Raw genomic sequence first — 26,718 nt, forward strand, 5'->3', positions numbered from 1 at the left:
CAGAAATATCCAAGCCCCCACATGTCAGACCATGTCCCCACACACCTGTGCCAGCAAGCCATCCACTCTCCTGTTCCTGAAGTAAATTGGATTACTGTTCAGTAGAGGGACTGACGGAAAACGTAATGCGAAGAGATGACTAGGAGAGAATGACAGTTTCCTGCCACCAACAGCAGTGAGAGTGACACCTGAAAATCATCCATTATCCCATAAAAACAGATGGGATCAAACAACAGAGAATGTAGATAGCCAGACTGCTTAGGCTCACCTCTGAGCACTCAGGGCAACTTGAGAAAAAATCCAAGGCTGAAGTCTCAATAATAACGGATATTGTTTTGGAGGGTGAGTCACTCAGCAGAAAGGAATTAGCAGCTGGTTTTAAGTGGGAGCCTGCTGCTTTCTTAAGTGATCTGCTATATGGAAGAATTTTATACAATGATGCAATTCAGACTTCAAGAAAAACTTTTTGATTCCTCTTTTATTTGCTTCAGAACAGAAGAAAAAAAATTATATATGTATCTTATCAACAGTAGTGAGTGCAGAAAGAACAGAAAAATCATACCTTACTCTTTGCACAATATGAGTTTTACACTGTTGAATCATAGCTTCACTGGGAAAAAATAATTAAAAAAAATACTTTTAACAGTACAGCTCTTTTGAAGTGAGATTTTGAATGTTAGTTAAACATACCAACATAATATTAAAATCACTATGAGACGCAGGGAAGACTATGTTTGAAAGCAAAATTGGTGTTTTGTTTAGGTTTCAGATGGATATGCCCCTTCAATGGTTTACAGGTACTTCCCAGGAAAAGTTTCTTGTTTCTAAGAAAGTAAGTTCTGTATATCTCAAACTTTGACTTAAATGAGCCCCTAAAATACTGATAGCACAAATTTCTACTTCAAGTTCTTCTTTGATTTCATGTTTAAAGCAAATCAAAACTAGCTGAAAGAGTTGTGTGTTATGGTTGCAAAGCTCTGTGCACTCCTGAGAAGAGCTTAAATATCCCAAATGTGATGTTGGAATTGCAACACATAACCCAGAATCTAGCACAAGCAAAGTGAATTGATAAGACCATTTTTATTCTGCACCCTCTTTTTTTTTTCTTTTTTTTAGTCTGGCTAAACAATGATACAGTTGTTTAAATAGCATGACAGGGGTTTTTTTGTGTTTTTTTTTGAATGAAACTTATTCAAAGATAACATTATTGCATCAAGAATATGTAGCTTTTACACAGAGAAAACAACCAAACAAGATACTATTCAGTTGGTCCAGTGACTGCTTTCTACAAGTATCTATTTCCTTACTAGGTGAGTTGAATGCATTTAATTCAACCATCAATTTCTATTGATTCAAAAGACACATTTCCAATTAGATACAGTTATTTGATATGCTAGCACTGGCAGATTAGCAACTAAAGATTTTGGAGGGAGGTTATGTTAATTAAGATCTCTCTGTGAGATTACTGGTGTCCTGGTTCCAGTTAGGACAGAGTTAATTTTTCCTCATAGTAGCTGGTAGGGTGCTATGTTTTGGATTAGGATGAGAAGAGCGCTGATAACATGCTGATGTTTTAATTGTTGCAGAGCAGTGTTTACACCAGGCCAAGGACTTTTCGGCTTCTCGCTCTGTCCTGCCAGCGAGCAGGCTGGGGGTGCAGCAGGAGCTGGGAGGGGACAGACCCAGGACAGCTGACCCAAACTGGCCAAAGGGGTATTCCATACCATCTGGCGTCATGCTAAACAATATATAGGGGTGGCTGGCCGGGGTGGGGGGCCGGCTGCTCGGGGATAGGCTGGGCATCGGTCAGCGGGTAGTGAGCAATTGCATCGTGCATCACTTGTTTTCTTACACATTATTATTATTAATACTATTATCATTATCACTATTATTATTATTATTGTTATTATTATATTCCTGTCTTAATAAACTGTCTTTATCTCAACTCACCGGCTTCACTTTCCCGTTTCTCTCCCCCATCCCAGAGAGGGAGGGGAGAGGGTGAGCGAACGGCTGTGTGGTGTTTAGCTGCCAGCCGGGTTAAACCACAACAACTGGAAAAGATAATTATTTACAATAGAAGTCTATGGATGTACAACATTCAAGAGGTGTCTACAATCTCTGAAGTAGAAGCAAAAGTTTAAAAAAAAAAATCAGTGACCATAAAAGAATATAGGCAACTGGCTCAGAAGCCTATTTCACTGTGTTCACTATGAAATGCTGAATGAGGTTCAGACTCAGGATACTGATATAAGGTGCTTATTGTTTCTTTCCATACTGAGTTCCAGACATCAGTGTTAAGGTTGCCTTGGTGATTTGTTTGCTAGGCTGAGAGTCTCTGAAATCTGCCTGCAACAGATTTTTCTAAAAGCTGCAGGGAAGAAGGAGAAAAAGAGTATATCTAAGTAATCAATTCAAATCTGTTATCTCAGTCAGAGTTATCTTTTAACTGTAAAATATCTTTAGGAAAAAAAATGTATTTTTTTCTACTTTTTTCCAGATACCAAGAATTTTAAAATGTGATTATGCCAAATTTTGGTAGCTGTTTGCCACAAAAGGCAAGCATTAACTGAATACTGAATCTCTCAGGTTTTCGAAAATTACTTTTTTAAATACATATATATATATGTGTGTGTGTGTGTGTATAAAGTGATGAATGGCTCAGCCCAACTTGTAACATTTAATACTTCTAGTAAAAGAGTCTTTTCAAGGCCTCTTCTATAAGTTAGTTTCAGCCTCAATTTCAGTAAAGTAAATGGAGAATCAGTAAAGTAAATGGAGAATCTCAAGGAAATCCATCTTTCTCTATTCCGCTTTAAGAAATTCCACTACCTGACTGCTGAGGATAGGTCATAGAAAGGTGAGAATATGGGTTACAAAAGAGAACCTTGTAGGTTAAAAATATCTCTGCACAGCTCCAAGATCAACTCACCATCAGATCTGCCTTAATCCACTAATATACAACATAAGGGATGATTTTCAGGTGTTGGTCTGCTTAATATTGTTTCTTCTTTAGAAAATATCCAGTGGGATGAAATAAGAATGAGCAGTGAGCCTTCATCTGCCTACAGGTTCTGGTCTGAGAGCTACTGCCATGGATTATAAAACTCAGCCTGTCCCCACTTGCTGCAGCAAGAAACAAACAGTGAGCTTCCACTGATCTGCCTTGGCAGCCCACCTCCTGCTGCCAGCTCTCCACTCACTCTGGCTGACATCAAGAGTCTCCCCAAAAAAAGCCCTGATAATATGATTTAATAGTGTCAGTCTTAACATCCATTTTTAATCAGCCCAGCAGAACTCCTTGTCTTAACAGAGCACTGCTAGTGGTTCTCCTGCTGTGCTCCTCCAACCAATGGGATTAAAAAAAATACACCTGTATTTCATAAGTAATTGACACATCAACTTTTTGTGGTCTGAAGGGTTTTGCTTTTAGCAGAAAGTGAGGGAACAAAATATTAAAGTTGTCTTAAAGTTTAATCTAAAAAGAGAGTCTTTGGTGTGTATGTTATACCAATATGCCACATTTCAGCTTGCATTTATATTTGTCTCAAACCCCAATGGTATCCCTTTCTTGAACATGTTCCTTCACTTGTTGTCATCGAGACTTGGCTCTAAATGACTATTATTTAATTTTAACAAATGAGACATTACCTTCTCCTCGTTCACTCTGGGTGTCTGAAACTACTACATCCAGACAGCTTGCTTCTTACTGATACCATTGGACTTCCCTTTGGGTAAGGACATTACCAGCACATTTTCTCATGGTCCTTTGCAAGCTGATCTGCTGTTACAGAGGAAGCATTATGCCACTGAAGTGTCAAGGGAGTGTAGGCCCCTGGATTTATGTTTCAAACCTGAAAAGGATTAGTGTACCCAAAAGATTCTCTGTCCTTTCTCTAACTATATCAAATTGTCTAATAAAAGATATACCCTCTCCTTGACAACTTTATCATGATAAAGCCTGAATTTAGTCATAATCCTGAAAATAACAAGTCTAGTTTTGTAGAAATATTACTTTTTGCTGGGCTTTCACATGAGCAGGGGCAAGGGTCAAATATCACCCAACAGACAGCATTTCAGGCTGTTGAGAGCTTCCTCCTGTTGTTCTTGGACACCTTTCTGATTTCCGATTTGTAGCACTGAGTTACTAGTCACCCCATGTTTTCCTGAAGTTTTCACCTGCAAGTGCTGATCTACCCTGGCCTAGTGTAATTAATGAAATACGAATGGACATGAAAGCAAACTATCTTTCAAAGATACAGATGGGCAAAACACTGCTTATAATTGCTTTGCATAATAATATATAGCAAATGGACACATAGATATCTCTATATTAATATATATGTAAACCTAAAGTGTGGTGGTGTGACAGTAAAAATCAGTAGGTTGTGAAGAGTTCAATCCTGCACAGTGACTGTAATCAGTCTAAGGAATAAAACTGTGTTGGTATCTGGGATATATATATTTTTTCTTTACTGTATGAATGTTAGCTGGTTATTGAGTACCAGCAATCTATATGAGGTTTGATCCGTATCTGTCTGAATCTGTCCTCAGTAGACCTAATAATTAATTAAATTTATACCAAAGAATTAAAGGTATGTGAGGAATAGCCAATGGAAATGGTGGCATTTTCTGTCATGGAAAGCCTCTTGAAATTCAGAGTCTTGTCTATATTGTCCAGAGGCATTTTCTTAATATGAAACCTTAGAGGGTTATACAGAAAATTCTTTGAAATCTATGAAACTCAATTTAATGTTGTAGGGTTAGTTTCAGTTTTCTTATACAATATTATAGTGGGGATTTGATTATGTATTCTGTTGGATGGGTTAAATTTTTATAAAATATGACCAATAAACGTCTTAGGATTCTAGGAAATAGTTGGAATGGATTACAATTAGCAGGAAACCTGTTTGAGATGTCAGAGGCTCTCAGCCTATTGCTTGAGAATACTTATATATACACCATGTATAAAACACCAACAGGAAAGCAGAGGTGGATTCTTAGAGATGTCATGAGGTTGTTTTCAAGAGCTATTGAAGCTCAGAGTAAACAATAGCCTCACATTCTTTGTGTGTTGGTGTGGTGCTGCAAGGGCTTAGTGCAGGGGACAAGAGACATTACTGTCTGTCCCACACAGATGCAATATATTGAGAATGACAATGTAATAAGCTATTCTATGACTTTGCCCCAAAAATATAATCCTCATTCCACAAGTAAACTTCCAACATATGTTATGCTTTGTTTCATACTCATCAGTATAGTAAAACTGAAAACAAGAGCTTTTTTTTTGACTGGATAAAAGGGAACCTTGTGTCTCTAGCTACAAAAGAGGGCATGTGCAGGCTCCATATAACTTTGTTTCAGTTTAAAATATGTGGGAGAAGACTGAAATAAATGGATTCATGCTACTTAACATATAGGTAAGAGTGTCTCCTGCAATAATAGAAAGAAAATCCCCATATTTAGGCACCACCTGGAGTATTGCATCCAGGTTTGGATGGAGTGCTGGAGCACCTCTCCTGTGGAGACAGGCTGAGGGAGTTGGGGTTGTTCAGCCTGGAGAAGAGAAGGCTCTGGGGAGACCTCCTTGTGGCCTTTCGATACTTAAAGAGGTCTTATAAAAAGGATGTAGAGGGACTCTTTACTTGGGTAGATAATGATAGGACAAGGGTGAATTGTCTTAAACTAAAAGAGGATAGATTTAGATTAGACATTAGGAAGAAATTCTTCACTGTAAGGGTGGTGAGGCACTGGCACAGGTTGCCCAGAAAAGTTGTGGATGCCCCATTTCTGGAGGTGTTCAAGGCCAGGTTAGATGGAGCCTTGGCCAATCTGATCTAGTGGGTGGAATCTCTATACCTATGGCAGAAGACTTGGAACTAGATGATCTTTAAGTTCCCTTCCAACCCAAGCCATTCTATGATTTGATTATTCGATGATTCGACAATTCAATAATATTAATATCTTGGCCATGATGTGAGCTGAGAGTTCATTACAAAGATCTAGTATGAAAGTAAATTTCTCCAGCCTCTCTGCAAAGGGGACTTTGGGATCTTAGCTTTTTACACCTACCTAATGCATAATACATTAAGAAGCAACCAAGGTCACATCCATGAATTAGCATGGTCAATAGAGGTGCTGTCTCATGAAATAAAGGATCAGCTGATGAACAGCTGTCATTTTTGACAAAACCTTTCAGATCTTTATTACTACTGACATCACCTTTGCAAATCCATTAGCCCTTCCAGCATAACCTCCAGCAGTAGCTAAAAGGTTTTGATTTAAATACATAAGTGTACTTATCAAATGTGTAGGGAAGTGGGCTATTTGGACTCCATTCTCCACCACTGCCACCAAACTTCATATTCTTGTTCTCCTGCTCTTTTCCTAGGCTTTCTTCAGTTCTTCATTCCCATGGACCAGGTCCAGGAAGCCACAGAGAATAGGGAGGGGGCACCCTATGAGGAGCCTGAATTTCCTCCTGCACCTTCTTTGCCTGATTCTGCCTAGGAAGCAAACTTGTGAAGAATGATACAAGTAACATCAGGCAACCAACTTGCCACAGTGAAGTCACTGTGGTTTGTAGCACGTGTGACTTTAACATAACAAAGTCTTTTTTTTTTCTTTTTCGTTTATTTCTTTTTCTCACAATTCTCACATGTCATGTAGGAAGGAACAAAGTACTTTTCCAGCTCTAATACTCTTAAAAGCATATAGACAAAAGGAATGAAAATCTGTGGAAATCTCCTCAGGCTGTCAGTTGACTCTTGTATCATCCTTCAGTGCTTCCCAGCGCAGAGCTGAAGTTATTCTTGGTTTATTCCTGTTGTGCAGAGCAACTCAGGTCAAAGTAGGACTAACTGTAAACAGAACTGGGTCCTCTGCAGGAATATCTTCCAAACTAAGCCTACAAGAGGCTGCAATGGAGATAGGTTATCTGATATCAAAGTCTCTGCTGACTTGAGTCAGCTTTTTAAGGCAGTGTCCGCTCTTGGGGTAAACACCCATGAACCAAGTGATAGTAACCTTCCCCTTGCCCCAGCCTGGAAGTGCGATATGAGGGCATTTTAAACCAATGCTGGGGGTCAGCTGGCATTGTAAAGAAGAAGTTTTCATTGCATCTTTTCCCAATGCCTCTGCTTCTCTCTACCAGAAGAGGAGTTCAGTGTCCTGAAGCACGATTAGACTACTTGCAGGCTAAGCTGGCATATCAGTCCAAAAATCTCTTCACTTCAGTTTGCTTGTGGTGACTTCCATTTTCCTGTCCTCATCCTGACTACTCTGTCTCCAAAGGTCATTGGCATTACATCCTTACTCACTGCTGTGGCATAGCTTATCAAAGATAAACCAAGAACAGTCCTATTTTTTATGTATCCTTACATTATTGTTCCATTTCTCTTGTTGGTCTTGCCTGATAACTGTATAATCTTCTGTTTCTTGTTTTAATATAATAAACTAAACCTACCTTGGCTCCACCATGGTGAATTCTTGATGTATGAATTTAATACCTGATTCCAGCTTTCTTTGGCCTTGCATGGGCTTACTTGCAATTTGTTCAGGGATCATTATTCTTCAGTGATTTGGATCAAATATTCGTTAAAGCTTGCTTCACCATAGTAATCACAGGATATTTGGATAAAGAAGAAGGGATGGGATTTGGGATATATCAGAGGCATACACCCAGAGCAAGGAACTTGGAAGTGCTCCCAGGCAAGTAATAAAGTCATAGCTCGAGCTGATCTGTTGTGCTTTTGTTGTTGTTTTTCTTGTTCTTATTTTTTTTCCACTCCCTCCAAGTTCTTCATAATACTTCTCTTGGGAAGGAGAGAGAGATTAGTAATGTGGGGAATCCTGCAGCTTGCTTGTCATGGACATTCCTGATAGTTTTTAGTAACTTTGAGCTGAAGAAATCCTAAGTTACTTCAGCATTCAAGTCTGATTTCTCAGGTCATTTGATTTTCCTAATCACTTTTCCTAGTTTAACAAAGTTTGCTGTCATTAAAAAAGACTATTTTCCATGACTTTTTCTGACATTCTCTTGACTCTTCCAAACCACTTCTAAAATAATGCTGCCTCAGCTCTTCCCCATTGTCTGTTGAACAAATGCATCAGATGTAATATTCATGAATGTGTGTCTCCCACCAGTTATGAGTAGTACCCATGTACGCATCTATCTAGGGCAGAGAGTTTTTTGTGCCAACACCAGTTTCAGGACAGATTTTTTGCTAATAAATACAGGTGTTCTGCCTTTGCTTCCCTTGCAGAAAGCCAGTGGGGGAGCGTAAAAGTGTTGCTATTCTGAGTGAATATTTTGAGTGGATTCTAGATGGTGCTGCAGCAGCCCCAGCTGACTGTGACTATGACTAATATAAGCTGGCCTCACTAATCAAGGAAAGCTCGTCTGGTAAGCAGTTATCCCTGTGGACATAAAGACCAACCCAATCCTAACAAGAGTGACCTTTATTCAAAACTCAACAAAAATAAAGAAATATCTCAACTCTCTGATGGGGGTCTAGGCAAAAAATCAAAATCAAAACAAAACCTTTCCTGAGCTTTGTTATTCCTCTGGTGGCACAAATATCCTGTTCAACACAGCTGTTAGTCTGTAGTCCGGCTGGCTCATGTACTCTTCTGCCAACTTAATTCCTCTTGGAAGAAGAGTAGCTTTCTCATACTTCATATAATGACTATGCTTGCATTGGACTACAATTAAGCAAATTAGCCTCCACTATTAGTCCAGTCCCTCAATGAGAATACTCTTGTCCCTGTTGCCCTTACAACTGAAACAGACCGCAAGAATTACCAATTCACCATTGGCTGAATCTGCACCTAGTAAGCAGCCTCTTGCAGCATGCCAGAGCAATGATGGAGACAGGGCAGTAAATGAAATCTACACTGACTTACAGGACTTGTGGGACTGAGAATGCATGGGCAACACTTGCCCAAACTATAGGAGTACTGCTAGCTGCCAGCTTTGCCTTGAGCAGCTGGTTACAACAAGTTTCAGATGAACTCCTGTGCAAAGATTTGCATCTGCCCAAAGTTGAGCAAAAGATGTGATGGGAAAAAAAAAAAAAAAAGAAAAAAAGAAAAAAAAAAGAAGAAAAAAAAGAAAAAAAAGAGAAAAAAGAGAGAGAGAGAAAGAAATATTCTGCAGGAGATGAGGAAGTGTTTGTGTGAGGTATTGCTAAAATAAGTGTATCCCCTCTCCTCCCAAGATAGGTAGACAAGGAAGGCAGAGACACCAAGCCATGGTGTCTGTAAAATGTATATTTCATTGCACTTACACACGGGTGCATTTCAGATGTCCCTTCCTTTCCCAGAGGCTGTTGCTGCTTAAACAATGCTCCAAATCTGCCTAAGGCTAGGTGAGGACCAGTGGAGCACCTGATCTACCTTCAGCCACATCAGTCACTAGCAGCATGTGAAATGTGCAGCAGGTCGTGGTGAAGATGATGCTCTTCACTCTGCCAACAGAATGATCTCATAGACAGTGACTTGAGCTACCCAGCCACATGGCTGATGAACTCCTGGCAGCAATCCATGGATCAGACACCATCTGCTACTGCACAGCAAAAAATTACTGATTTTGAGCTTAGAGTACTGTCACACTCCCCACAACAATCTTATGTATAAGAATACAGTCATGTTTTGTTGCAAGAGGAAGACTCCAGGTTTCTGAAATTAATTTCCCACTATGTTTAGTGAGGCTTTGTCCCCTCAAAATTGTTACTGTTGTGTCCTTCCATGCCCATTCCCCACCCCTAACTGCAGAGTCAGGCTGTTTCTCCTGTAAACATCCTAGTAGATCTGAGCAGAATGCTCTTCCTAAATAATGCCCTGAGTGTTGTGGAACACATTCAGTCAGACATGGCACATGACACTGTGTATCTCATTGCAATGAAAATATGGTGGAATCACCAAAAATAAACCAATGGCCACAGGCTAAAAAGAGTTGCGCCTGTCCAGTCTCTTGAGAAGCTTATTTACCAAATACTGTACAGAGAAAAGACCCAGAAATTGATGTATTGTTGCTCCATATTCAATGCTACTTCACTGCAGTGGCCCTGCTCCTCCAGGACCTCACATGTTGCCTCACAACAACATGCAGATGGACCATAGAGTGGCTTATGGTGGGGTTGCTGATACTGTGCATTCAAAAAAAACATGACGTGGCAGGCCTTCAGCAATCATCCATAACCTTGCTGCATTGCACTAACCAGTAAAAGATGTTAATATTAGGACTGTGGCAGCTAAGATAACAGTCACCCACCCAGTCTCTTGCTTCTTCCTCCTGCTTGCAGTTCTGAGATTTTCTATCTCTCTGGCCAGTTTCGTGTCTACCAAATTGCAAAACTCTGCCACGGTGAAACAAGCAGAAGGGCAGCAGAAGGCTGCAATCCCTAACTGTATTAAAGGTGCTCAGGAGGTTCTGGGATACATGGTATTAGCAGTTTCTTGTAACTAATTTACAGAATAGCCTGCTTGAATTGTCACTTATGTGTTATGCTCAACATCTTTCTATGGGCAAAATGAACACAACACAGAGGTAAAACCAAAAGTTCATTGATATTCCAGTTAGTCCTACCAGTCTAGTCAAAGAATTATCAGTCCAGCTGTGATGATACGAACACTAATAGTTCAAATTATATAACATTAAATGATACATACACCAGCTTTCTTATGTCTACTCCTCTCTCTGTATCCCACCCTCCCATCACCCCTGAGAGCCCTGAGGTTGCTGTTTTCTGGACATTTGCAAGCAAATCCTTCCTAAGTCCTAAGTCCCTCTCCAGCTGGAGCACAGTGTTGACCATTTCTTGGACCTATTCAGGGTCATTTTGTATGTTTGCTAATAACGTTTAACCCTTTATCTTTATTCATTATTCTGCAAACCCATATTACATCTGAATTTACTATACATGGCACACCTTTCACACTTCAGATACCTGTTTTTATTCTCTTTGTTACTTCTAAAACCATTTTATCCAGCTCCCAAGGTTGTGCTCCTTTAATGACTAGTAATTGACCGTCAGTGAGCTGCTCACAGACCTGGACTTACTGATATCCTTTTCATATGCTTTCAAGGCCTCTGCCCTTTCTCGTGTCCCATGCCTGTAGACCTGCAAGCTTTATTTCATTCAAGCCAAAATAAAGTGAGTTAACTAATTAATTGCTGTTACTAGTTATAATAAATCTCCATACAGACCAAGTGCAAAGCCTGAGAAGTAATGAGGCCCACACTTTTAGCATAACACATAGCCTATGCCCTATTACAGGCAATAGAAACCAATTATTTTCTGGGTTAAAGTGCTGTAACAGAAATTCCTAGGGTACCTCCAGCACAACAGACTTTAGAGGATGGTCCTATAATGTGGGTGAAAAACGAGTACTTAACCATGGGAGAGGTGCCTAAGAAAATCTGTGTAGGTTTCTAGTTCAAAGGACTAGGTACTAATAAACAGCTGAAGATATGGTTCAGTTCCTATTTGAGTAAATGTTTCTCGTGTCTTTTCTAAAATAGTACTAATATAGGCATTGTCTCAGTCCCACAGACAAAAAAAAAAAAAAAAAAAAAAAACAATGATTGTCTCAATTAGTAACAGTAAGAAACTAAGTGAACAGGCAGAAAAGTATGAATTCCTACCAAATTAAATACATTGTCTGTACTATTCTTTTAATACTACTGAGGTGTGAGAGGAAATGGAGGATCCGTAATTAATGGGCACTGCTTTCTCTGGCTAGCTCTTATCCTGTTACATCTGGGCTCTATGGTATATCTCTGCTTCTTGGTGAGTTTTGCCATTGACCTCAAAAAGAGAAGGTTCCAGTCCTTGTTTTCTGTGCTGTGCTAAAATACTTTCCAAACTCACTATTTGTTCTGGTACAAATAACTGTGTCTAGAATAAGTGGGGAGAAATTAAGATATATACTTGATAAATATGGACTGCTTTACTGGTAGTCTTACTGGAAGGTGGTTTAGGAATGAGAAGCTGGATGTCATTACTGAAGCTTGAAAAACCTCAGCATAGACAATTTGAGAATACAAGCCTGTCTCAGCAAAGGGTAAGCTTTCTAAGCAGAGAAAGAAAAGAACAATATGTAAAGTTTGATCTATAGTCAGCAGCCATTTTGGACTGTCTTAAAAGAAAATGAAAAAAAAAAAAAAAGCCAGTTGATCTGATTCATATCCAACTCCTGTCATAACACACTTGAAGAAAACTGATCTAAGAAAAAGGCCAGTCCTCTGCAGAGATATATTGCTGATGAATAGGAAGGGAGATAGAGCTAGGGAGAAGGGTATGGAGTTCAAGCTTCAGTGCTCTGCGGTGTCCTCTTCAATGAATTTTCTAGCTCACTAACTGAACAACCTGTAGCTATGTATCTGTAGGGACACATATCTTCTGTGGTCCATAGGTTGTACAGGGAGTAAGTGCTCATTTACTATATTGCAAAACATTTTGAAACACTCACTTTAATTTTACTATTGGTTCTGAGCTGAACTGGATCTTCAGCTCTATGCTACAATAATTCAAAGGAAAATTCCACTGCTGTGAAGAAATTTGCATTTTCTTCTACCTATATATGTTTACCATGTAGGAAATTCTTGGGAAAACCTCCAAAAATAAATCCATTCCCTCAACTTCTGAAGTCTAATGACCTCAAACTTAGGCCTCTTGTTCTCTTTCCATCTGTCTCCAATAGGATAGGGCTGTTTCCAAAGCATGTAACACTGGCTTTTGAAACAAGTAGTGTATATACTACTTATTCCAGTGTAAGCATTGTTAGGCCAATAATTAAACACCTTCAAATATTTCACTGGTACTTTCTTCTTTACTATTATGAATTTATGTTTCCTCATTGTGGTCACCTCCCTCACATTTCCTATTGACAGTTATTCTAATATTTGATTTCCTGATGTACACATAAACAAAAGATATATATATATATATATATATCATGGCATATCAAAGCTTCTGTTCACATTCATTACAATAAAAATAAGAACTGGTGAAATCAACAATAACATAAATTACAGGCTGAATCTCAATTACTGTGTAGTTTGCAGAGAGCTATGCAGTGTGAGGCTGGGGAGCTAACAGGAATACTATATCCATAGATCTTTTGCATTGCATAATTTTACTTGTACTTCCTTCAAAAAGTGGAGCTGTCAAAAATGCATCTTCAAATTATTCACAATTCTGTGAAAGTTATCAAGCAAAAAAAAAAACCTTTGATGTTTTTATTTTGGAAAATTTACAGATTTAAAATTACTAAATATTATTTTTGACTTATATATTGTGTTTTGTTTTTTTTTTACTTGTTATGTCAATTTGTGGTGTCATTGATCTTGCATTTTCCATTACACATTGCAAACTCTCACCTGGAGAATGTCTGCCACAACTGAAAAATAAACACATTATTTTAATATGTAATAGCAGCAGCTACTAAGTATTGCCTGCCACTCCAAGTGGGATTCATCTCATAAAACAGATGTTAGATGACTAGAGTAGACAAAAAATCCCCTGACAGTCAAGTCAGAGGAACCAGGAAGTGTTGAACTGTAAATTGTCTAGTTTGTTTTTGACCCCTACCTTAGAAAAAGATGAAATACACTCCAGGATGACTTCATTCATTCAATGGTATATAGGCTACCTTTCATATCTAAGGTAAGCCAAAGTATCTTAGACAACCACATGGAGATCCGTTTCCTACTGGAGCAGCAGCTCAGGCCAGGTTGGACAGTCTAGTAATCTCAAACATTGGACACCTACATGTGGACAACTAAAGTGAATCCACTTTGTCTGATATCTTTTGTTGAGCAGAAGGGAAGATAAAAAAAAAAAAAAAAAAAAAAAACTTCAGGTATCAAAAACACATGGGGTGCAATTCAACTGACTAAATTTAGATACCTAGTGCCATGCAAGATGTCTTAGAGCTCTCACTTGATCCTCAGTCATCCTTTCACTGTGACCTGAGTTGCCTGTCTGATTTTTTAATCATCCCTGTCTGCCCCATGAAGGTGCCTTAGATACACCAGAACAGCTCAAGTGGCACAAGCTGCCTAAGATTAGACATCAGGATCCTGCCCTTTAGGTGGCATTCACTTCCAGATTAAGACACCTAAATTCAGATTTCAAGAAGTGCATCAAATGTCTAAGCTCCCAAAGCAGTAAATGCAGTCAACAGAGCCTGGAGAGCAATCCCACTGGCTAAATGTAGCAGCTATGGTGACTTGGGATAGCCTGGTATCCCAAGTAACAAAAAACCCCTGCAACTTCAGTAATAAAGAGCAGTAGTAAAAAGATATTGCATGAAGAAAAAAACAGAACAATTTTAAAATGTCATTTTACTCTATGAGAAGCTTTGTAGCATATTTCTTTTCATTTTTTGCAGCGGGAAATTACAAAACTTACATTCAACTAAGAAGCTAAGAAGTCTCTTGGTTTTAGACAAGACTGGTCTGGAGGACCTGCCCTCAACCTTCATGACTGCACTCCCTTTCTGAGAGTGACCATAATGCACAGCACAAAAATACATAATTCCTAACCTGTTTCACTAGAGATAGATTCATAAAATCTGGACTATTTAACTTTGAATAATGACTTTTCAACTATTTCAATGCTGCCAGAGGCACCAGACCTTGCTTAGACTTTGCTGAATCAATCAGACTTTAGGGTTATTCATTGCTATTTTGGAGATACAATAGTTCTTATAGTTCTTCTTTGTTTTTTCTTTTTTTAAATTTTTTTTCACAGTGCAGTCCTCCTGATCTTTATTTATTTATTTATTTATTCATTCATTCATTCATTTTGCAAGCACTACTAAATAACCTGGCTGACTTCCTCTAGAACTATTTTTAAAGTCTGGTCTGCTAGTAAAATGTGTATATAAAATTTCAGACAAATTGGTTGAATTCTGGAAAAACTAACAAAGGAGAAAATAGATCTTAGTTACAAAAACTTTACTATGGGGAAACTACAGTTTCTGCATAAAGTACAAAAGATGGTAGTTTGAGAACCTGAAAGAGCTGCTGAAGAAGGAAAAGTTAATGAAATGTGGATTTGGAACATTTAGCCTTCTAAACCTGCTGGCAAGAAAAAGAGAAAGAACCTAACTTTATGCAACCAACTGGAAACAGCATTCTCCCATGAGGGAAAAGCTCTACAGATCATGCAATGTATATTCACAGAACCATGGTTATCCAGAAAAAACACCAGCAGTTTTTTTCATTTTATATATCTCATAACTAGTGCTAAGAGGAAACTTTAGTGTAGAATAAGAAAAAAGCTGTGTAAAATTAATGGAAAAATGAAGATTTGTTAGATCCCATTAACCTGATCACTGCCAATACATGGCTCATACCAGTGACGTTCTGATGAGTCTGGCCTCCAGTCTGGAAAACAACAAGCCAAAGAACTTTGACTACCAACAGATTATTCCAGAAGCTAAAAATAAAAGAAATAAAAAGCTCATTTACCATTTTATATTCCTAGTGCCTAATCTGTTTTTTCCATTCCTTAGCTGCATTTACCTTCTTTATGTTTCTACAACCTTTTTGGTTTTAATTGTCATTTGTTACCCTTCTTTGTGTCTCTTCCTTGGTTTGTCACTGTTTCGTTAAATGATATGCCTCAAACACTCTTAAATCCTTAAATCTCACAACCTGTGTTCTACTTCCTAAAACTTATTGGCATCCTTCTGTTGTTGGGATGAATGAGGTGGGTTTGATTTCTCCAAGATAGCATGAGAGCACAAAGCCAACCATCTCCTGTTCTGTTCGCCAAGTACTCGTATATACAGCATTAATTTGCACCAGCATTTTGGCTGTAGACTCACATTTCAAATGCATGCATGCTGTTTTCTGTCATCTCTCTGTACCTTTCAGCATTGCTTCCTCTGCTTTTTCTTCTTTTCGTTTTGAATGTGTGTTAGATTAGAAGCAGTAGTCTTCAAGTGAATCTGTCTTTTAAATCTCTCTAAATCCCTTTTGTTCTATCTCAGCACTTTATATAAGCTAGTACTTGATTTGGTTACAGTAATACATATCTCTGTGTAATATGATCTGCAGGTTTTCAGTAATATGCTGTTTACTTGCTCATTAATATGGCTTTTGAGAGAAACTTGACTAACATCAGTAGAGTACAAATAAAGTGTTTCTAAAATGCATTCTGGCATTTATCACTTATTTCCAGGTTTCTAGAAGATAGTTTCTATCCAGAAACATTTAAACTTTTTTTTCCTTTTTCTTTCCAGATAATGCCTTGTGAAATGTGATGCTTAATACTCAGCTAGTTTAACAGATATCTGTTGTGCTCCTTATTTTCATCCTTATTTTCATTCCTAAGAAAATAATTTTGCTGGCCACTGTTTGTTCTTCAACTGTCAATATATTGTTGAGAATGGGGTTCACTGCAGCCATATTTTAATTCATTCACTGACTTTGAAAAATGTTTTATGCCACATATTGCTAAGCGAAAATCAGGGAGACCAGTTTGAAAACAGAAACCTTTTCATGAACTAAATGTGGAAGAATCCAGCCCTGTGCGCTGTTTTTTACATGAGATTTTTTTTCCTTCCTTTAATCCCTAAAATATCTATTTTCAGAGTATTGCCAAAGGGTTCTCCTTCCTCATCTGAAGGTCACTATACAGTATTGACTTTTGTTCAGTTGTTGAGCAAATTACCTCTATTTTACCTTAGCTTTTTATTCCTCTCAACTTATATCAACAATTTAATTTACCTAAGACAATTTGTGTATCTACTTACATCAAAGTGAAATATACCACTCTTAAACTGGAATAAGAGCACCTGCTTTTTTTTGCTTTGGTTTCTGTAGATTGGTTTTATGTTGTTAGTGAAAGTGAACAGACATTACTTAGTTGAGAGCACATGCAGCCAGTTACCATGGCTCAGCTGGCACACTGTAACTTGCTTACCAGCACTAATTCAATCATGCTCAATTACGGGGCCAGATCATCAATTTTATTTTTGTTACTTTCAGGTGTAGATGAGATCTACAGCTTATGTAACTCTGGGAGGTGATTGCCCTAAGATATGATCAAGACCAGCTGGATTGTATGCATTCATATTTTCCAAGGTATTTGAGTAGTTTTTCTCTGTTCCTAATATATCAGCCTTTTTGATGTATATTCTTACTGATGACAGGCTCGATACCACTGTAAGTTATCTGAGTCACTTTTGAGATGTTATTAATTTCATGTCTTCCTTATTTATGAGTAGACTTGCTTTCTTTCCTCTGGTAAGCTTCCAGAATCTCTTGTATTGCTCTCATATCTCTGGCACATATTAACTCATTTTTCTGCTTTGCTCCCTAATACCAACTTTCATTGCAAAACCTGCAAAATTTAACATCAGTTCAGTGAAACATTCATAAAATTTTCAGGAGAGGAAAGATTCTGTTTCCAATGACTCAGCTCCAATATGATGCCAAATTATCAAAACACATATGATGATTATGGTTTGTGGTAAAAATTCAGTTTCTTCCCTGAGGTTAGGAAAGTTATGAGTCTGGTCTGTTCAGTTCTGACAAATACATTAATTTCCACCTGTTTTCTATACAAAAGTACTGAACGGTGTTGCTTTATTTGATGGAGCTTCTCTTGCATTTTTTAAGGAGTGTTCAAATCTTAATCTTAAAAGAAAATCTCAAATGGGAAGTTTAACTGAAGAATAGGTTGAAATTAGTTTTCTCATACCTGAAATGGTGTTCCCTGAAAATCTGTACTCATTTTTTAAGGGTTATGGGTTCTTGGTCACATCTCTTTACATACATCTGTGGTGACCAATATCTTGTATGACCCAGAACAGGTGTTCAAGGATCTCAGAGGATCTCCATGTCTACACTGGGTATCTAAAAGGAGTGGACAGGCTTTACAATTGCTCTCAGAATCCCTCTGAAAATTTTGAGGAAACCCTGTCCCACAAGTAGAGCTATACATGTCATTTGGGTACTGCTGGTTTTCTCTCAAGCCAGTGATGTGCCTGTCCTGTATCCCCTTCTCTGCCAGGAGAGAGACATACTAAGAGTGACATTGTTGCAGGTGCCTGGAAGGAGCTGGAAGGTTCAGAAATCACAAGAATGAGCACTGACATAAGTATTTTCCAAACCCCATCTATGGGAGCTGCAGCCAGATTCCTTCTGTAGGCCTATCCTTCAGCTGATGGTTGCAGGAAATATTCCCTACCACCATAGGTGTTAGTGCTTTACAGCAGTGAGTTAGCATGTGCTAACTTCTAAAACTACACATAGAAAGAAAACTGGGATGATTTTAATTCCATCCATGATCTTTGATCTTGATGCCCCCTATCAATACAAGTCCATTGAAGCTGGGGCACAAAAGAATAGGTCACATTCTATGCCTTCAATCTGTTTTGTGTACCGAAAACTCATTTTTTTAATTTACTTTTTTTTCTTTTTTTTTTTTTTTCCTGCAATGGGAATGAAGAAACTTTATTTCTATTTACTCCCTGTGTAGTTCGTAATTAGGGCAATCAATGTGACAAGACAATAAAATAAAATAAGAAAGTCAAGGAGATAACTTCATTATCATTCTTTGACTAGGGAGTCTCCATTCTGTTTGAATTCATGTATTGAAGATTACTGTAACATAATTAGAGTGGTTTTTGAGTCTCTAGAGATTTTTGCAAGTACTTTTTCAAAGGAAAATTCATCAAGACTAGCAACAGGAATAAAAAGTTCAAATATGGAAAGGTTTTAAAGTCTTTTAGGGATATTGAGGTGTATATATAGTACTTCTGTTATCAATTCACTGAGGGACCAAAGGCTTCCTGTGTTCTAGGTAGAAGCTACCTTATCTGGGAAACATAGAATGAGACCCTAGACTGGACTTATTTTAAATGGAATTTCAGCAAATAATGGTGTGGTTAGACTTTTCTTTGAATTCAAACATACAAAAAATCCTTGCTGGTTGTTAAGTAATTTTACTTTTAATAGCTCTACTTGCAGAAAAAAAAAATGCAGAAAGATTTTAGTTGAGTATTCCGTCTAGAAAAAAAATGGGGTGGAGTGGATAATTTCCCTAAAGTCTTTGTCCTGGCGTATCCACTTTTGGCTGCAATATTTTTTGTTGTTTCTATCCTTTCCAATTATTTGATATTTGGCCCAGAGATATGACAAGTTTATTGACTCTCTTTGAACCCAATAGAGAGAGGACTGCTGCATCATACTCTGTTGGAGCTGAGTGCATACCTTTCCCAACAAATAGAAATTTATAGTACCATCCAGATGGTCCTGAGAATTACTCAGACTTGATATTTGTCCCTTTGTCCGTTTGTGCCTTCTCCTGCCACCCATGTTTGTTACAATATGCCTCTTAAGTTTTTATGTAGGTCTCCTTCTTACTCCAGTCATGTGTAAGCTGCGTTACTAGTTGCATTCAGTGAACTGTAATGGTTGTCTGAAATAGTGTTTGAATACACAGATGGGAAGCTTGAGCAAAGGGCATCCTGCTTCTGTCAGCAGAACCACTTCTCGGGAAAAATTCTTTCACTGAGGGGACTTGGACTTCTCTAGAGACTCAAAATTACATCAGAAACACATCTGCTAAGACCATTTCTTGGTTTTTACTGTAGTCTTGCCATACTTCTCACCTTTTTTTTCCTAATTGTTTCCACTGTTATCTATCTTCCTTTCCATTCCCTCCTCAGGTATCTTAGTTCAATCATAGGGAATTAATGACAGGCGTTATTGAATTCTGAGCTTTCAAATGGTGATTTGAAGAAAAAAATCAGTCTGAGTTACTGGCAATGGTACATAATGCTTTGCTGAGGCTCTGTGTGTGTAGCTGTACTGCCATGCAGATGAATAGCTTTTCCATGTTAATGGAATCTTGAATTTGTGTTTGTTTGTTTGATGTCATAATCGTCTATAGAGGCTATGCTCCACTCTAAGACTAGATTGTAAGGTTCCTGAGGAGAAAATACGGGCATTTTCCTTCTAATCCTCCCCCACCTGAATTAAAAGGCTGGCCCTGCTGAAGAAAAACACTGCAGTGAAGAATCCATAATAAGGAGATAGCATGGATGGCATATGGGACACCTTTGAAAGCTAAAGCAGTCCCTCCAAATGTGGACAGACATGAAGCTCTGGATCACTATGAGTCCAGGTAATGTTTCCTTGAAATAGAATCTTATCTGGACTAGTGAAGGTCTCCTACTAGAAATGTTGGCCTTGGATAATGGTATTCATGTGCTCAGCTTTTACTTAAACTGTCATATGCAAAGGAAGGTTAGGGAGGGAGGGAGGGAGTGGCCGCACAACTTTCTTAGGATTATGAGGTAGATAGTGTTCTTTGTCTTTTTCCTGTGTAGGCACAGATGATCTTCTTTCTTCTCCATGAGGGATCACAGCCTGGCTGGTCTCTGAAGGACTCTCTCTAGGACTCTCTTCTGTACATTGATTGTAATGACTCCTTTGTAGCCTCAAGCTGTGGGGCAATAACAGGTTTCAATGATTCAAATGGTATTTGGGAGGTCAGCCTGAAGTAGTAGTAGTGATCCGCTCAGCTGTATCATAAGCATAGCTTAATAGAAAACTGAAGTAGATAGGTAGCCTGGGAATGACCTACACAGGTGGGATGTATGAAATAACCAGCAGAAAGTGGTTCCTATCATCTCCATTTGCAGATAGGACATCAATCCTCAAGCAGACCAGACATCTTAATGTTCTCTCAGTACAGCCTATCACAGTGCCTACAGAGGCACCGAAGTGCTCTATAAGCACCTGGTGTACCTCTGTGTTGACCATTACAAACCCATAAAGAAGCTTTGGAGAGATTATATAATTAACCTCAGAGATGGCTGCATTAGAGAGCTTCATGTAATTCTCTTTCCTATCCCAGCTGCAGTTTTCTCATCTCAGACTGACTCTTCAACGATGTATGAGCCACTGAAAGCAATGGCTACACTCTAGGTCTTCAGGTTGGGGGTCCTGTAGTAGGTACACTCCAGGAATACTACTGACTTTGTGCTGCGTGGCCCAACTTCACCTTGAAGTCTTGCATATGTTCAAAGCTGTCTTAAGTCTGGAAGACAATGTAGTCCTGCCGTTGGACTTGGTAGGATCTCATAACTACTATTCAAGAGAAGATAGCATAATCAACAACATCAAACAGTAAAGATTCCTACCGTTACAGTTTCCAGCAGGACATAGCCATCATCAGACCAATTTCTTGGAAACATTCCATCACACTTTCAGCAGCCCCTCTGGAAACCTTCTGACATATATGTGCACCTTTAGGACTCTTTGATGAATCTCCATTCTTTTTTTGCAGACAATTTCAGACATTTTAGTCTTCAGTTCCAAGAAGGAATTAAACCCATATCTGAGTGCTCCAAAAATATTCTCTATATATTTCTGGTATGGATAATTAAAAGGTGGCTACAGCTAGATTATTAGATTGAGTAGTTTTCAGAAAACAGAATATAGATAATAGTATCTGGATGAGCTCTTATCCTATAACACTGTCTACTCCCTTTATAAAGAGAAATAGACACATTGTGCTTACAATTAATCTGACCCTTTACAGCTACCCACTTAGGAGGAGATGGCTTGTGTCCTATAAGTGTTTATTTCTCTCTGCTGAGAAAGTACAAAATCTAGGTGCCTATCTCAGACTTTAATGTACCTATTGTAGGCATCCATGAAGAAGTGACATGAATATCAAAGTATGAGTCTGATAAGTTTCTGTAGAAGAAACTCTCATGGAGAGTATGTCTGTCCTAGAAAAAGTAATGGACTGGTATACAACTGATTCTTTTCTCATCAAGATTTTACTGAAGGAATCTGTTTCAAAGAAAGTAGACTGCAGTATGCTTGCCTCTTATAATGTTTCTTGCATACACATTCTTGGAGAAATCTTCTGGTTACATTCTGAGATTTGACATGCTTCTTGGTTTGTTATGTTTAAAACACACTCTTGTCCTGAACTTGGATCCTTTCCATCACAATACAGAGAGAGATTCAGGCACATTCATGCAACTCAAAGGATTATATCTACATACTTTCTCATTATGTCAGTCAGATGTGTAAACCAACAAGTAGAAGTCCATTGTTTATCTTGTGGCAATTTGAATCTCCTAAAAGATTCCCCTCACCTATCCCTTGCTGTACCTTGTCTCCGTTCAGCTAGGCTCCAAATTATCAACCCATTGAAAATTTTCCCTATCACCACCTGCACTAACACATGGCTCATTGTACTAATATAGGCGTGTTGTATGTGCCTGATTAATCACACACACATCTTGCCCGACCAATGATGCAGCTTACTAGCCTGATCCCCATCTTTTCACCCAAATTTTTGGTTGTGACTGAGATACAGAGAAAAGAAACTGCAGTATGGTCATTGTGAGCCTGATTAACCTGAGAAATCTGATTTCATTAGCCAGAATATTCCTGAGAGGGTATATGATTTTGAGGTAAGAATCACCACACGCGTATTAGTAGATACAGTGGGATTTGGTAGTTGGAGTGGTTTAGTCAATTTCATTTTCAACAGAGGTTGAAGCTTATCTCATTTAAAGAACAGTTAAGGTAGCTGAGTCATTTTTGATTCATTCTTCTCATTTCCTCCTATTTTCTTGTCAGTTTACCCAAAGCTGAACACATCCATTTCTCTCTTTCTGTATCAGCGCTACTGCCTTCTACTGCCACCCTCCTCCCCACCCCCTTCTGATGCTTTTCAGTGGGAAAGTACAACACAATCTCTTTGACTTGGAAATTGTCCTCATAGTCCTTTTTATTGATTAACTGAATGGAAAAGAACATGAAGCCAAATATGCCCAGTGTCTGACAATGTTATAATTTCAGTCCCAGAAAACAATAGCAATACTAGATATAATTGTGCCAATTACCCCCCTCCCTCTAAGTCATACCATGAAACCTAATACAGATCTGTAAAGAGATTTTTCCTCTCTGTGAGGCACCATGCACTACCTTAGAGAGGAAAGTGTCATGTGTAACTGTTGCGCTCTGTCATTATAAGAAATGTTTTTTACAACAAAATTAACCCGCATAACTTTCAACAAATGAGTATCTTTCTTACCTATACACTGAGTTTTCATGCTTCATGTAGGTATTTGAATGACTGCACTTGAGACAGAGTGAGAATTCCAAGTCACTCTTCTGGGAAATGCTTTCACATTTCTGTGTTAAAGATTCAGTGGCACAATTTCCAAAAGCACATTAGGAAAAATAATTGTAACTTCTCCCACCATTCACAGGCCAAAGAGTCAGACTGTGCCTTTCTTAGACCCTGCCAGGCTTTGACTATGGCCCTGTCCTGGTTTTGTGATGTTTATGACACAGTTGAAGTGAGAGTATAGTCCCCATCTTCTTAGGCTCAGAATGAAGATGCCTTATCTCCTGTGCACATGTTCTAGCAGCCACTGTTTGTACATTGATCTGGAACAACCCTGACACAAGTGCCTCATCCACAAAGCAATGTGTTTTGCAGCATGTGAATCAAGTTGGTCACAGTATGAGCATCAGGACATGCCACTGTGCCAACTGGATCAACAAGGAGGTACTGACTGATCTGAGGCTCCCCAAAGGCACAGCTGAGTGGGGGAGATCATAGACAGTCTACTCAGGCTCAGAGACTGGGAATATTAAAATTGTAGTTTGTAAGCAGAATTTGGGTCAGCTTTATACATCACCTTTAAACCTTGAAGTAACTTCTTCCATACCATCGCTATTACATTGCACACCTTTTTCCTTATTCTGCCCACCTGCTAAAGCATACATAGCAAAGAAACCTGCTCACTTGCTTGGAGAATCAAAAAATGGAGGCTACAGCTCCAACCTCCCGTTAGGACTTTGCTCCAGTGCTCAGGCAGACTTGCTTTCAAAAAATGTTGTTTTATTTCCAATGTGAATTCATCTGCCTTTCACTCCCAACACCAATTCTTGCTAAGTCTTTTCTTTGCTGCACAAAAGAGCTCTTTGGTATTTTCTCCCCATGAGGGTACTTTTATTCTGTAATCAAATCACCTCTCAGTCTTCTTTTTGATAAGCTAAACAGATTGAGCTCTTTAAGTCTGTTATATTCCCAGAAAAAGAGTATTTTCTGAGCACCTGTCATTCCCATGTGGCATTTGTTCACATCTAGCAGGACAGTCCATGCATAAAACTAAGAAAGTAGAAAATGTTTTCATGTTCAGAATACTCTGGACAGTCATCTGCTTTTTTGTCTGTCCTTTCTTAAAAACTGGCGGGTAAATAAGCAGATATTATAAACCAAAAGTATTTTGAAGTCCCTTTGTCTTCCAACAGGCAGAAAGGAAGCTGCTGCTTTGTTTTGGGATGTTTTTCAAATTGTCTTACAACAATCATTTCTACTTAAATTCAATAAAAGTAAACTGCTTCAAATTCTCATTTGCATCTATGTTGCATTTATTTATAACACACCACTGATGCAGTAGTAGAAAAAGAGGCTTTCCATTTAATCCACCTTGTTCATTTTAGCATACTTTGTAAGAATTCGATAGGCTGTCTCCTGAAATCAGACTCCTTAAAACAGAGCCAAGATTAGGTCACTTAAGAGCTTCTGCCATTTCAGGAGCTTTTCCAGATTTCTCATTCTATTGGCATACATGTTTCACATTTGGGGTTTTGTTTAGATTTGGGTTCTTATCCTTCCTTGAATATATTAGTCAGCACTTTTTGGAGGGGTTAAATCTCCATTTATTTTATGCCTACACTCCCAACATCTGTCTTGGGTTTTTCTCAAATTCCTCTATTCAACATCTTCCAGTTCTTTATCTCAGAACATAATGAATTGTGGTTTACACTTTTCCCTAGATAATACAACCTAATCTCTGATGATGGTAAATGATAGTGATACCTTCTGTATAGCTTCACTGCCAGTTCCCATTAAAAGAGAAGTTAATTTACAATAAGTCAAATCTAATGCAAATATGAATTTGTAGTCAGCTTCCTTTCTATTTCTACTTCAAAATTACTGTCAGCCCATTAGCTTTGGCACTATTTAATCAAAGATTTTCAATAAAAAGCTGATCTGCTGAGACAATGAGACAGAAAATGAAAAAAATATATAACTCCTATAAGGAGTCAAGGAGAGGGTGGAACAAAATGATGCCTGCTAAAGTACATCTAGATCTAAAAGAAAAGCTGGAGGGCTCTACCACAAGGAAAGCCTGAGCTGTAGATTGGGTTTGTATGCCCTGTCCACATGGCTAAGTATTCAATCCTAACCTAGATTTCCCTCTAGCACAGTTTTCTGGTCATCAAAAGTTCTTAAAAACTGAAAATATTGCCAATACAGTAAAAAGAAACCCTATTCCCTCATTCTTGTTCTATGAGGATAAAAATGGTTGGTCTGTTTTATCATTTTTTTCCATCAGTAATGACAAAATCTTCTTTTATTGTTTTTTAGCTCATTCTAGGCACAGAGTTCTCCAATAGGAAGCCAAATAATAAAGTCCTTCCATCTTTGCTCAAGGGCTCACTTGGAAAGAGCTGGGCAAGGTTCCCTGGATGTGGCTTAATATTTGAGAGTTGTAGATGACCACCCTAAAAGGAAAGAAATTTAAAATACTGGTGACATCCATAAAAAGATGTAATTTATTATCCCATTTGAAATTTCATCCTGCAGAGGCATATGTTTCTGCAGATTACAGGAAAAGAAGTGCTCCTGTCTGGTTTATTAAAATTGTTGGGGTTTCACATTTGTTGTTGTTGTTGTTTTGTTTTGTTTTACAGCTGGAATAGTCATATGAACTCCCTTTCTGTGGTACATGGGAGTCATAAAGATCTAAGAAATGACCAATGGCAGTGAAAAGTATTGTGTCAATGGTGTATTAATGCACAACTTTTAAATGGAAAATATTTTCTCGTCAGAAATAGATGTAAACATGCTGTCCCCTTTCCTGTGCTCTAGATGTGAAAGAACCACTTAATTAAGATAATTAGGATTGTTAAATCCCTAGGCTATGAGAGTGCTTGTTCAGTTCCTTGGGAAAATGAAAGGTTACTGGAATGGGTTAATACAGTCACTATTAGGCATGATGTTGCAGAGAAGTCAGGACAATGGACAAAACCTCTGACAGAATCTCATAAAAATTAGGCTGGGATTATATCAAGAAAAACTCCCCCGTCATGTTCAAGCAAGGTTGTTTTGAACTCTTGCTTTCTTCTTGTTGTGCTTTCACATTGTTGCATTTTCTGTTACTGCTTTGCTTGGGTTTCTGACGTGTCTTATTGTATTATGATTACTCTTTCAAGAAACCTGATTTACATAAGTGTCTGAAGCTATGACAGCACTTTTAGAAGACCACATGCCACTGGGCAAACCAAAGTCTGCAGCAAAATATCCCCAAACTCTAGAAAAATTTTGGTGCTACTTTGCTCCTAGGTTGGGCATATGGCTTTACTTTCTCCTTTTCTCCCCGCTTTCATGCACGCTGATTAGAGCTCTTGGCTTCCGGGATTATGTTACTCCATATAGCTTCTGTAAATGAGATGGAGCTTGCACAAAAAGGAACTCCATGGAGGTCCACAATTATATTACTTTAGCAACACTACTTGATGTCTTCAGCAAATAAAAAAAAATACAGTCTTCACTGATGATAGAAGAAAAAACTTAGCTTTCACCAGAATGCCCTAATTTGCCCTAATGTTCTCTCGTCTCTGTCTTCCTAGTGATCAGCAGACTA

General features: G+C 38.4%; 1 long non-coding RNA gene across 1 annotated transcript; it reads left to right on the forward strand.

Annotated features, from left to right (window-relative positions):
- The first annotated feature begins 1,782 nt into the window (after positions 1-1,782).
- Positions 1,783-20,990, forward strand: LOC308187682. The gene is made up of 4 exons (XR_013944858.1): positions 1,783-1,816; positions 17,006-17,101; positions 20,009-20,150; positions 20,356-20,990. It is a non-coding gene; the product is annotated as an uncharacterized lncRNA (long non-coding RNA).
- The last annotated feature ends 5,728 nt before the right edge of the window (positions 20,991-26,718 follow it).

This window comes from Anser brachyrhynchus, assembly GCF_964034855.1.
Source record: "Anser brachyrhynchus genome assembly, chromosome: 1".
In the NCBI taxonomy this organism is placed as follows: domain Eukaryota; kingdom Metazoa; phylum Chordata; class Aves; order Anseriformes; family Anatidae; genus Anser; species Anser brachyrhynchus.